The following is a 13774-nucleotide window of genomic DNA, read 5'->3' as shown; positions in this document are numbered from 1 at the left end:
CAATCGCACCGCCCGAACTCCATATGTTTTCCAGCCCGATGAGGAAGATCAGGAAGCCCGAATTCCTTATGTTTTCCAGCCTGATGAGGGAGATCATGAAGTTCGTCCTTATATTTTTCAGCCTGATGAAGAGGATCTGGAGATTGTTTGTGATGAGGTCCGCCATTTTACTCGCGGCGGGCGTGTCTTTAAACCAGCCGAGTTAAGGGTTGAGAATCCCGCTGAGTTGGCCAGAGCATCAGAGTTGTTTAAGTCAAAGTCAGATGAAGAAGACGAAAACCTCCTCCGGCAGTTAAAGAAAACTCAGGCAAATATTTCGATCTGGGGTTTGCTTATGAACTCTGCAAAGCACCGAGAGGTTATACTTAGAGAGTTGAATGCCGCTAAAGTGTCTGTCGATATCACTCCGGATCAGTTGGTCGGACTTGTAGCTATGGCCCGAGTTTCCAAAACCTTGTCTTTCACTGATGAAGACTTGACTCTCGAAGGTCACAATCATAGGCGCCCGCTCCGAGTCACCATTTTCTGTAATGAGAAGAAAGTTCCTGAGGTTTTAGTTGACAATGGATCCGCTTTGAATGTTTGTCCTCTGAGTACCGCTACTGCCTTAGGATTTGAACCTGGCGATTTCATCCCTTCTGAACAAGGCATCTTGGCTTATGATGGTACGAGGCATGATGTTGTTGGAACTTTAGCCACGGAAATCCAGATTGGAGGTGGTATGTTTGAAATTGAGTTTCAGGTGTTGGACATTAAACCATCATTCAATTTGCTCTTGGGCCGACCTTGGCTTCATAAATACGGAGTTGTACCTTCATCATTGCATCAAAAGCTGAAATTCATCAAGGGTAACAGTGTGATAACAGTTAGAGGAGACCCAGATCTAGAAGTTGGCCAAATTTCTCAGGAGCTCATCATCCCGGCCACATTAGAAAAGAATGAAGATGTCAGTCTGACTGGTTTCTCACTGGAGGTCATAGCTATATCAGTGGAGGAAGCCATGAATGAACCTCTCACCTTCCTTACAAGCTCAAACCCCGCAGTAGTCCGTATGATGCGCAAACAGGGCTATGTTCCAAGAGCCGGGTTAGGTCGCCACCATCAGGGTGTAGTTGAGTGGCCGAATATGGGTAAAGCAATTGGATTGTTTGGGTTGGGCTATGAACCTACAAATGAAGAGATCAGTGAGATGAAGAAGTATATGCGCAGAAAGGTTGAGCTTCGTCGTTTGGGGATAGATGAGCCGAGCAGGTTTTACAGTTTGTTGAGAAATGGACATTACAGGAAAGAAGGGGAGGATTTCGCCTTTTGTGGTTTTGCTGAGCCTTGGGTCGATACAATAACCCATGAAAAGATGCCAGGGTTTGAGATCTTCTTTGAGATGGAACTACCAGATGAATTCCCCTCCTTGCAGATCAATGAAGAGGAATCTGAATCGGACTGGGCTGACCTTATGGAACCGTACCTTCTGGAGTCTCTGTTTAAGATCGATTCACCGGTTGTAGCAATAATCGGAGAAGATGTACCGCTTCTGAACCCGCAAGCCTTGATCACCTCAGCTGAAGGAGACCTCACCAACTGGAGTTCTTATGTCTTTCCTCAGGTTGTTATGGAGTATGATGACATTCTTGTCAATAAGTCTTCCAATGTTATGGAGTATGGTTATGAGTCGGAGTCTGTTGATGTGTCTGAAGTAGAGTTTGAGTTGTCTGACGTCACGTCTGATGTAGCTACTATTAAGCTCGAGTCCACTGATGGGACCGATGCTGAGTCCGACGTTGAGCCTGAGTCAGGCGCGTCCAATGATGTACTTGCAGTTTCTGATGAAATGAATATCTCTTCTCAGTATGTCTCTGTGTCTGCTTCTTTATCTGATGAATTCAATGATAATAAGAATAATAATAAAGAGCCCTCCTCGGATGAGGATGCCGACGAAACTCCCCCTGAAATCAAGTATATGATTAAACAAGGGGAGGAGCGTCGAGCAAAGCCCCTCGAAGAAGAAATCGAGACCATAAATATTGGCGATGAAACCGAAACTCGGGAAATACGAATTGGCAAAACATTATCCCCTGAGGAACGGGAGGAATTAACTGACCTACTTAGGGAATTCAGCGAAGACATTGTCCTATAAAGTCTTTGCTTGGTCCTATAAAGACATGCCGGGATTAAGCGAAGACATTGTCCAACATCGGCTTCCCTTAATCCCGGGTGCCAAGCCGAAAAAGCAGAAGCTTCGGAGAATGAAACCTGAGTGGGCTTTGAAAATTAAAGATGAAGTTACTAAGCAGCTAGAAGTGGGTTTTCTCGAGGTGGTGGAATACCCTGAATGGCTTGCAAACATAGTACCGGTGCTTAAAAAAGATAGAAAAGTTCGTATGTGTGTAGACTTCAGAGACCTGAATAAGGCAAGTCCGAAGGATGACTTCCCTCTGCCGCACATAGATATCCTGGTGGACAATACAGCTGGTCATGCATTGCTTTCCTTTATGGATGGGTTTTCGGGATACAATCAGATCAAGACGGCGTCCGAAGATATGATCAAGACAGCTTTCATAACTGAATGGGGAACATATTGTTACAAAGTGATGCCGTTCGGACTTAAGAACGCGGGAGCGACCTATCAGAGAGCTGCTACTACCTTGTTGCATGATATGATGCACAAAGAAGTAGAGGTTTATGTGGATGACATGATAGTCAAGGCCAAGACCAGAGAAGAGCATGTTGTATCATTGAGGAAGTTCTTTCAGCGTATCCAAAAGTATCAGCTTCGTCTTAACCCAAACAAATGCATGTTTGGTGTTACATCAGGGAAGTTATTGGGTTTCTTGGTGAGTCAGAGAGGAATCGAAGTCGATCCTCAGAAGATAAAAGCTATTCAAGAAATGGCTCCACCAAAAACGGAGAAGCAAATCAGAGGATTTCTTGGCAAGGTGCAATACTTGAGACGATTCATAGCACAGTTAACCACTATTTGCAAGCCGATCTTCAAGCTTTTGAAGAAGAATGCATCAAAGAAATGGGATGAAGAGTGTCAACAAGATTTTGAAAAGATCAAGTTGTGTCTGACCTCGCCTCCAGTGTTGTCACCAATTACGCCAGGCCAGCCATTGTTGTTGTACCTGTCTGTGACTGATACAGCGATGGGATGCATGTTGGCCCAGCAAGATCCAGAGTCGAAGCGAGAAAAGGCTATATATTATCTCAGTAAGAAGATGTTTGAGTATGAACAGAAGTATACTCTGCTCGAGAAAACTTGTCTGGCGCTGGTTTGGGCTACTCAAAGGCTGAGGCATTATCTGTTATCAAATAGGGTCTCACTCCTTTCACGGATGGATCCCTTGAAGTATTTGTTTGAGAAACCAGCTCTCACTGGAAGAACTGCAAGGTGGCTGTTATTATTGTCTGAGTTTGACATCACTTACGTCACTCAGAAATCAATCAAGGGGCGGGTAGTAGCAGAGCAGCTGGCTGAAGTACCCGTAGAAGAGGTTGAATATTTGAAAACAGAGTTTCCAGATGAAGAGATAATGACCTTAGAAGACGAAGCCCTAGGGACGCCCTGGTCTATGTACTTCGATGGAGCTGTGAACAAGCAAGGTCGTGGTATAGGGGCAGTACTGGTATCGCCGAGAAAGGAGTATACCCCTATATCAATCAAGCTACAATTTGAGTGTACAAACAACATGGCGGAGTACGAGGCATGCATTGCTGGTCTCGAAGCAGCTCTGGTTTTAAACATCCAAGACATCGATGTATTCGGAGACTCGATCCTGATTATTTGTCAAACCAAAGGATGTTGGAGAACAAAAGAAGATAAGCTGATCCCGTATCACGAGTACTTGGGGTCTCTGGTTAGCAAATTTCGAAACATCTCATTTACTCACCTGTCTCGAGTGAAGAATCATTTCGCTGACGCCCTTGCTACTTTAGCTTCGATGTTGGAACTATCTGCGACAATGGAGGTTCAGCCTTTGGCAGTACGATTGCAATGGGCCCCGGCACATGTTAATGCAATAGAAATAGAAGCAAGGTGTCCAGACGGCAAGCCATGGTACACAGATATAAAAGATCTCATTTCGGGCAAGGGGCATCCAGCCGAAGCCACGGGAAAAGAGAGGAGAACACTTCAGAGGTTGGCCTCTAATTTTATCATATGTGGTGGAGAATTATATAGGAGATCGTTCGACGGGATCCAGCTCTTGTGTATAGATGAAGATCGAGCCGCTGAAATCGTAGAACAAATTCATGAAGGTGTCTGTGGACCACACATGAATGGAAAAATGCTATCAAGAAAGATCACAAGACTTGGGTATTACTGGCCGACCATGGAAGCAGATTGTCATGCTTTTGTAAAGAAGTGTCACAAATGCCAAGTTTATGCTAATCTCATTCACGTGCCGCCATCTCAGTTGCATTCTCTTACATCGCCCTGGCCTTTCTCAGTATGGGGAATAGACATTATTGGGAAGATATCACCGAAGTCATCGAGCGGACATGAGTACATTCTGGTCGCCATTGACTACTTCACCAAGTGGGTAGAAGCAGCTTCCTATGCCTCATTATCCTCTGCTTCGGTTGCAAGGTTTATCAGAGCAAATATCATATGCAGATATGGAGTACCGCATGAGCTGATCTCAGATAACGGGTCTCACTTCAAGAAGGAGGTGGCACACTTATGCGAAGAGTTCAAAGTTAAGCACCACAAGTCTTCGCCCTATAGGCCCCAAACCAATGGAGCTGTCGAGGCAGCCAATAAGAATGTCAAAGTTATCATCAGCAAAATGACCGAAACCTACAAAGATTGGTCAAACAAGCTCCCGTATGCTCTATGGGCCTACAGGACGTCAATCAGGGCCTCCACAGGTGCAACGCCGTATTCACTGGTGTACGGAATGGAAGCTGTCCTGCCTGTAGAACTGCGAATTCCTTCTTTGAGAGTGATGATGGAGGTTGACTTGCCAGAATCAGAATGGGCACAAGCCAGATACCAGGAGCTTCACATGATTGATGAGAAACGGTTAAAAGCTCTATATCATGTCAAAGGATATCAGCGCCGTATCGAGAAAGCTTTTAACAAGAAAGTTCGCATCAGAGACTTGCAGAAAGGAGACCTCGTGTTGAAAACTTTTCGGGCACCGGTCTATGATCCCAGGGGAAAGTTTAAGCCTAAATGGACAGGCCCCTATATTGTGGACGAAGTCTTGCCAGGAAAAGCCGTTAGACTCCTCGATCAAAATGGTGAAAAATTAACAGAGCCAACAAACCTGGACCAACTCAAGAAATATTATGCTTAGAGCACCAGAAGGCCTCCTTTGGCCAGCCAGAACCTTCAAAAAAAAAATCCTGAAAAAAAAATAATAATACAACAATCGTTCGCAGCCCTTTTGAGCCTTAACAAAATCAAAAGTCTTCCAAAGCCTCAAATAAGGGGCATTTTTTTTTTTTGCCTTGAACTACGCCCGACCTGATCCCTATTCTTCCAGGGTACGTAGGCAACCTGGTTTATCCAGGTTCGGTCGCTCTTCCAAACAAAAATCAATCACCCTCAAACCTTGAACTCCAAAGCAAAATCCTATCCTTTGAACCAATAACCCACCTAAAAAGTCCTTTTGGTGCAATAGGCGAAGGTAAGAAGAAAAAAAAGAAAAGAAAACAAGAGATGGAGTCTGAAGACCCGTTAGGCCGAAAACCCGAAAGGGCGGTCTAGGCAAAAGTTAGGGTCATTCACCCGCTAAGTCGAAAACCTGAAAGGGCGACTTAGGCAAAAATTAGGGTGTTAGCCTGCTGGACCAAAAAACCTAAAAAATGTGATCCAGGCAAAAATCAAGGCAGAGCGATCCGATAGATCGAAAACCCGCTTGGGTGATCTGGTAGAATGGCAGTGACTTCCCGCAAGAAGCAGAGTATCAGAAAATGGGCACAGCCTTCAGCATCTGAGTTGGCACCATCAGAGTCTGAATAGCTCCAGCAAGATCTTCTTTGGCTGCTCTATACTAGGGGCATTTAAAACCGAACAATCTAAAGGGTATAATGACCATGACGCAAATACCGAGAGAGGAAAATAATGCCTTTAAACATGGTATCGGAAATCTTTTAAGGGTGGGCGACCATTACCATTTAAAATGCTAAAAATATTCATTGGTTTCATCAGGTCCTGAAGCAAATCAAGTTTCTCTTTGAAGTCTCGGTCTTTTATGTGTCGGGTCGAGTGTAGGTCGTTAAAGTCTAGTTTAGTTAGTCCCTTCCTGAAGTTGGGGTGACATGCAGAGAAAGGCCGACATCTTCAAAGACCAGAGCAAGTCAGAGCATGATCCAGAAGCGTCGAAGATTACCTTGCCCAAGTCTGTCAGAGATCTCAGCATCAGAAACGAACAGAACCAGAAAGAAGGCTCTAAAAACCATCAGCAATGTGTTTGTTTTCTTTCCCTCGAAAAAGAAAAGAAAAAAAGAGAAGCAAAAGCTCATGTAATCCCAGTGTTCATGAAATGAAATATCAACTTTACGTTGCCTTGTTATGCTCTTGTCATGGAAGCACGAATACACTAGGGGCATCTTTTATGACTCGCGTCATAAAAGATGTCAAGCACACAAAGGCAATCAGTGTCAATATCTCCAGCAAGTTGAGATGAGAGAGGCATGAGCACATCTCGAGTCAAGCCTCCAAATCCCCAACCGAGTCAACTCCCGGCTGAGTCCGCTCTCTAATAAAATCTACTCCTTAGCAAAATCAGTATCTCCAGCTGAGTCCACTCTCAAATACAGTGAACTCTCCATCAAAATCAATTCCTCGGCAAGTCATTGAAGTCTTGTCCTCAGCAGAGAATGCGCACTCTTAATTTCTCTTGGCAAGAGATGATCAATCAATCCCCAATGGAATCAGTCAAGATCCTATTCTCAATTCGAATCTACGCAAATCATATCTTCTTTGATTCCCGTCTCGCTGACCTCCAGTCCCGCTGGCCGCGTCTCATTCGCAGACAGGTCAACTTCGCGGACAGGTCAATCTCGCAGACAAATCAAATTTTCCTTAGCTCCCGTTTCGTTGACCCTCAGTCTCGCTGGCCGCGTCTCATTCGCAGACAGGTCAATTTCGCAGACAGGCCAATTTCGCAGACAAGCTATTTTTCATCCGGCCATCAAGGCCAGTCGTTGTTGATTCCCGTCTCGCTGACCTCCAGTCCCGCTGGCCGTGTCTCATTCGCAGACAGGTCAACTTCCCGGACAGGTCAATCTCGCAGACAAATCAAATCTTCCTTAGTTCCCGTCTCGCTGACCCTTAGTCTCACTGGCCGTGTATCATTCGCAGACAAGTCAATTTCACAGACGGGTCAATTTTGAGCGCGAATCAAAGTTTCCTTAGCTCCCGTTTCGCTGACCCTCAGTCCCGCTGACCGCGTCTCATTCGCAGACAGGTCGATTTCGCAGTTAGGTCAATTTCGCAGACAAGCTATTTTCATCCGGCCATCTAGGCCGATCTCTATTGATTCCCGTTTCGCTGACCCTCAGTCCCGCTGGCCGTGTCTCATTCGTAAACAGGTCAATTTCGCAGACAGGTCCGTTTCTCACACAAATCAAATTTTCTTTAGCTCCCATCTCGCTGACCTCCAGTCCCGCTGGCTGTGTCTCATTCGTAGATAAGTCAATTTCGCAGACAGGTCAATTTCGCAGACAGGCTGTATTCAACCGCCTTCCCAAGGCATCCTTTCCAAAGTCCCCTGTGGCATTCTTTTCAAAGTCCCCTGTGGAATTCTTTCCAAAGTCCCCTGAGACATTCCTTCTAAAGACCCCTGAGGCATCCAATCCGGGTTAGACTCTTGAGGCATCTGACCCTTCAAGAATTCAATCTTCACAAAATCATTTTCTTTATGTTTTCCTTCTTTAACCAAATTTTTGGGGCAGGTCAAAATGCGTCGCCTTTTGGCTTTAGCATTCGTGCGACAAGCACCCTCTGCCAAAGAGGGGCATCTGTAGACACCCCATTTCGACCTGACCCAAATTTCCCCAAAAAATTGAATAAATCCCGAATTTCGAGTCCTGAAACCGAATTCAAGGTCCCCACTATCAAGCTTCAAGTTCCCGAAACCAGTTCCAACATGTCCGGAATCAATTTTGAAATTCTCGAAACCGAGCATAGAGTGCGAAAGAACCTGAGAGACCCAAGAGTGCGCATTTGCAGTCCATTTCCGAAATGCTCTGAAAGCCCCAGTATCCATAAACCCCATTGATATCATCCGTTCCATCGCCCTGACCTTCCCTTTTTTCTTTTTTTTTTCTTTTTCGGAATTTACAAAAATTGCAAAATACCATGAGTTCTGGTATTAGCACCCCTCTATACAAACCTTGGTATTGGCACCCCTCTGCACGAACCTCCCAAGTGCAAATGATGCTGGCACAATCTCGCTTTGATATTTTCACTAGCTTACCTTGTCTTTTTGTGTTTAAATCACGATTAAATGATCATTACATTCTCATAAGTTTAAATAAGAAAAGATGGGCGAGTTGGTGTCGTTATCAAAATACGAATGTGTCAATATCATTTCCCTAAGAAAAGATACAAGAAAAAGAAGTAATTCACTCTTCCCCTTCTCTTGCTTAAACCACCCCCCCTATAGCTAGAAAATATGCTAAAGAGGGCTGTCCGAGGAAAAGGGGAGGCGTATATATTTTCCCTTGTTAGAAGAGGGGAGCGAAACAATCAAGTGGGGGTGCCCATTGATAGGAAGAAAAGGCAAGTAGAGGCTAATGGTAGGAGGTTGTAAAATCACCTTGTCCTAGGGGTATTTTGATAAAATGGGTGTTGCTTCCTTTGCAAGCAATAAACATGGGCTGTAGGATCTAAAAAGTGAAGTGTAGGGCTTGGATTAGATTAGAGGCTTTTAGATTTTTAGGGTTTCTAAAAAAGGCATTAGGGCTAGCAGGGAGAAAGGGATGGCTGAGATGAGAAGGCAGCAAATGGAGGGTGGAGATGGGATCAAGGAGGGCACCCTAGCTATTTAATCAAAAATCAAATCGTGGAGAGAGAGGGCTCGGATTTTTTTTTTGCAAAAGAGAAAGGGAGAGAGGCAGAGAAAAAAAAAGAAAAACAAGAAAAAAGGGAGGACTTCCGGTCATCTTCCCCGTGAACTCCACCGGAGTTCTGTCCCCTTCTTGTAGCAGTAGTCCTCCCCTTTCTTCTCTCAACCACCATCCTCAGCCACTTCCACCCATATCCAAACCATCTTCCATTGGCAGCCGAGCTCCACCCCCATCTATTTCCTCAAAAATCCATTACCCATTCTCTCCACCACCGTTTCAAACCCTTCCTCTGTTTTATCCTAAACCCATTTCCCATCCTCCACCTCTTCAGCCGCCACCTCCATCTCAACAAAACCCATCTCTGCAACTTTCCGTCACCGGAGCTCCGGCCACCGACCCTAGCCTCTCCATCTCAGCCATTTACTATCATCCTCATCATCATCAACCACGCCCATCGCATTTTCTTTTTTAAAAAAACCCACCGGAATCCAAACCCATCCTCAACAGATTTCGGTAAACCCTCTTTTGCCATTCCACTCTCCTCCTCCACATCTAACCCCCATCCTCCCCACCAACTACTTCTTCACCCCAAAACCCATTTTCTGCCCATTTAAACCCTATTCCATTTCATCTTCTCCGAGAACCCTCGCCGGAATCCGGCCGAAAACCCCATTAAATCCGATCATCTCCAACAGCCACGCCCAACCCCCATCTCTCTCCCTCTATCCTCATTTTCTTCCACCCCCAGCCACCTCCTAATTTCAGCCACCATCTATAAACCCATTTCATTACACCATTTCCACTACTTTCTACAATCCCTCCTCCATATAAACCCATTTCAATCATCCTCTACTCCCTAACAACCCTCTTCCATCTCCATTGCAGCCACCCAACCCTCCTTCATTTATTTGTTTTCTTTTTAAGAAGCAGAGAGAGAGAGAGGGGGGGGGGTTTGCCGGAAAATCCACCGGATCTCCGGCCCAACTCCACCTTCTCCGGCAAAACTGTGCCGGAATCCGGCCTCTTCTTCTACCGTCGGCCACCAACTACCATCTCTCCACCGAGCTCTAATTTCAGGTAACTTCTCTATTCTCTTTTTAATTTATAGATGAATTAAGATCATGCTCATTTTGGACAGTGCTATATCTGTGATTGATATTCAATACTTTTAATTTGGTTTTCTTTTTAGAAAAGCGGCTCTGTGAAATTCTAATAGTTGAATCCAATTCCAATCCGCGTGCTTTGTTTCTGTTTTGGCATGGCTTCTTCTCAGCATATGGGATTTAGACTGGTTCAGTTTCTTCTTGCCTTTGCTGGCCTATCTTGAAAAAGAAATTAATGAGAGTAATTTCACCTAGCTTATGCTAGGCATTCATTCACTCCAACTTAATTTCAATTTTGTTGCCTCCTTTCTCTAACCATTTATCTGATTCACCAAGTCATGCAGTTGCGTGTTTATTTTCCTTTGGCCATGTAGTCATATGTGAAACCCCTTGCCCTTCCTATCATTTTCCCCATCTCAGGGTCTTCACAGGGTTTGAGGGGTTTCCTTTCTTTTCGGGGCCATTCTCTTCGCTTTCCTCGGGATCCTTTTCGAGTTTCGGGATTCCATCGATTTTGGGAACGTCTTCTCTCGGGTCAAGACGATGACGGACGGCAACCTCTTGAGCCAAAACCCCCTTTCAATCAAAAGGGATAAAAATACATAAAAATCAAATAGTAAAAATCCAAAAACAACAAAAAACATCAAAAACACCAAAATATTTTTTGAAAAAGCTGTTTCGAACTACGTTGGCTTGATCCCTTTCCACAGGGTACGTAGGTAGCTTGGGTCCACCCAAGTCCAGTCAAACCTTTTTAATAAATATTTTCAAACCTTTCAAAACAAAAATGGGCAAGGATGATGATCGCCAGGTCACTCGGAGTCCCCTTTTTCATTCCATTTTCGATTTCGATCGTGGTTTTTCAATTTTCATCGGTTTTCCGACGTTTTATCAAGTTTTGGGACGGGCGATGACGTAGCGTGGTCCCTTCACAGGGATTGTCCTCGCTGAGCCCAACGATAGGTCATGACGATCGCGAGACTTGTCCGATCTTCAGCAGATTAGGATCGCTGGGCTTGATTCCTTTTGAATCGCCCTCTGAGCCTATCGTGTGTTCCATTTTCTTTTTCCTGACAGTTTTTGGTTCTCGCATACCGATGATTTTCTGATTCTTTTCTTTTCTTGCATCTTTTAGCTTGTGTGCTTGCCTCAGATTTCTCATGCGTCGCTTCTAGTTTGTTTGCTTCTCAAGCATGTGATACCTTATCTCTCGCATAGGTTCGCATGTTAGTATGATTACTCTACTGCTTTGGTTGCTTAGCTATAGCATTTATTCATTTATCTTATCTTGATTATCTGTCTAGATATAGATCTTTACTGCTTTCCTTATCTCATTATATCTATCATTGTCTGTTTAGTTATAGCTCTGCATGTGGTTGTTTACTGTTTTATTAGATGCGATGAGTTAGGATGTGGATGTTCATTTTCTTTGCCCATCCCCGGGTCATGCATGCTTAGATAGACGTTTTCTCGGGGATGATTGTTCCCATTTCACATGATTTTTGCCCAAGAGTCTTCAAAGTTAATTAAAAATGGCATAAGAGACCAAGTGCTTGTACTTGGGCGAATTGGGGGTGCACTTCAGATCTTCCTCATTCGTCACCAGGCACGGACCTTTGCATCTCTGGTTATCTGTTGCAACAGAGTATTTCATGGGATCTAGGACCCATTTCCTTGGATGGCGACTCTTCTTTGTTATAGGTACATCTTGGTTCCGGGCTAGTCCTTGAATCGAGAGGTATCTCATTTATATTGCCACCCATGCTGTGAGTGGCATCATTTCGAGAGTTCCTTGGTAGAGCTCTCCTTCACATTGTGGAGGTCTCAGAGGATTGACTGGGGGATCTCGCGTCCCTCGCTCACCGTCCTCTCGGGATCGGGGTCTACAATCATCTAAACAATATGGGCCCACTGAGCTTTTGGTCGGCGGACTAGAGAAGGTTCTCTAGTCATCCGACTAGAGACATATCTTAATTAGCATTGATAATGTTTCAAAAGATGGGGTATACCTTATACACATTGAAAAGTCAGGGGGTGTAGTTGATGAGTTTGGAACTACTGGGTTATCATTGAATGTGTCAGCAAGTTGAGTGGGCAACTGTAATTTTCCCTTTATTTTAAACACAACTATTATAATTCTCATAATGCTTCCAATAACCAATCAGAAAAGTGGTTAATAAAGTGCAAGTGCTATTATAATAAAAAGTTGTACAACTTACTTCTAGGACTTCAATCGTACCCGTTGGTTGTCCTCCAACAACCTTAGGATCACAGCTTCGCTCTATTCTCTTTTTCTTTGATTGCGACAGCGAGACGCGTGCCTGTTCAATATGAGAAATGGGTATTTTCTTTTGTTTCTCTATCTCAAGCTCTAGGATCTCAGCTTGGATCTTCCTTTCTTGCTCATGAAGCTCTTGAATGTATTTAATTGCATCCTTGATGATGATGCTTTGTCCATCTAACCCCATCCAGTTATTCAATACAACCAATTAGTCAATCAATCAATTAATTAATCACTAACCCAAATCTTAATATACATGCTTAGGGTGGAAAGATATGGAACATTATTTTTTTAACTTTTTTTATATGTAAAAAATAGAGACAACAAAAGAGAAGGTTACACTAACTTATCGTACTATCATTCCTCAAATAATAAAGGTAAATCATATCAGCACCACAATTTCTTAATAATTGCACTAACTTATCTTGTCTTTTATTATTCAAAGAGCTGTCAAAAGTTATTACACTTCCCAAATAGCTCTGACAAGCCAATTAAAAGAAGAAATGACAAGCTGAATTTGTACAATTATTAAAGCATTGTTGTATTGATATCACCTCCTGTTCATTGCATGTATGAGTACCCTCCTTTTTAACAACATAGTATCTTAACATTCATTTTCCATGACCATGTGTCTTAACACCATGATCGGACGATCTTAGCCATTGATCTATCAATCCTCATTTCAGTGTCCTGCCTAGAAAATCACAATCCTTTAATTTTTTATTTTTTTTTGGGTTTTCAATAATTAAGTTTGTCCTACCTTACTTATGGTGAGGACAAGGGCTCTGAGGGCATAAAGCCTATCATTGAGCTTCTTCCTTCTACTTCTCTCTGATTCAATGTTCATAGGTGTGGCTGAAGAAGGGGTCCCATCAGGAGAACTAGAATCATAATGCCCAGAAATTGCAAATTGAAACTGTTACAAAAAAAAACTATGAAAAGGAGGGGAAAAGAAAGAACAGATTGAGTGATTTATGAATACCTGTCGAGTTCTTCGTTCTGGAAAAACATATTGGTTTCCCAATATAATTTATATTCCTCGACCATACTCTTCATTTTGTAGTGGGATTTCCATGCTAAGGGTGCTTTTATATAAAAATGAGGTGGGGGAGAGAGGAATAAAGGAGAGATTATAATGGAGAAGAAGAGGCAAGTGGAGATGTGTGATCGAATCCCACCCGGGCTTACCCGTTGCGTGTGGTTTACGGGCTATTGCGCGCATCCGTAGGGAATAGTCCTACTTCCAAAGGGGGTGGGGACACCCTACGTCACCAAAAAAAAAAAAAGAAGAAGAAGAGGCAAGTGGAGAAATATCATCTCTTAAGATTTAATCTGGGGTTTCTGGGAAAGATCCTGAACCGTTGGATCAAAG

The 13774-nt window shown here is 43.7% G+C and overlaps 1 pseudogene; it reads right to left on the bottom strand.

The window, feature by feature from the left end:
* Nucleotides 1-13458, bottom strand: part of LOC143855654 (transcription factor bHLH35-like) — a 35841-nt pseudogene extending 22383 nt beyond the window's left edge.
* Nucleotides 13459-13774: the final 316 nt, after the last annotated feature.

This window comes from Tasmannia lanceolata, unplaced genomic scaffold, assembly GCF_043159265.1.
Source record: "Tasmannia lanceolata isolate RefF3 unplaced genomic scaffold, GAP_Taslan_0.1 ptg000023l, whole genome shotgun sequence".
Lineage (NCBI taxonomy): Eukaryota > Viridiplantae > Streptophyta > Magnoliopsida > Canellales > Winteraceae > Tasmannia > Tasmannia lanceolata.
Note: the sequence above shows the minus strand (reverse complement) of the source record. Positions and strands in the feature narration are given on the sequence as shown.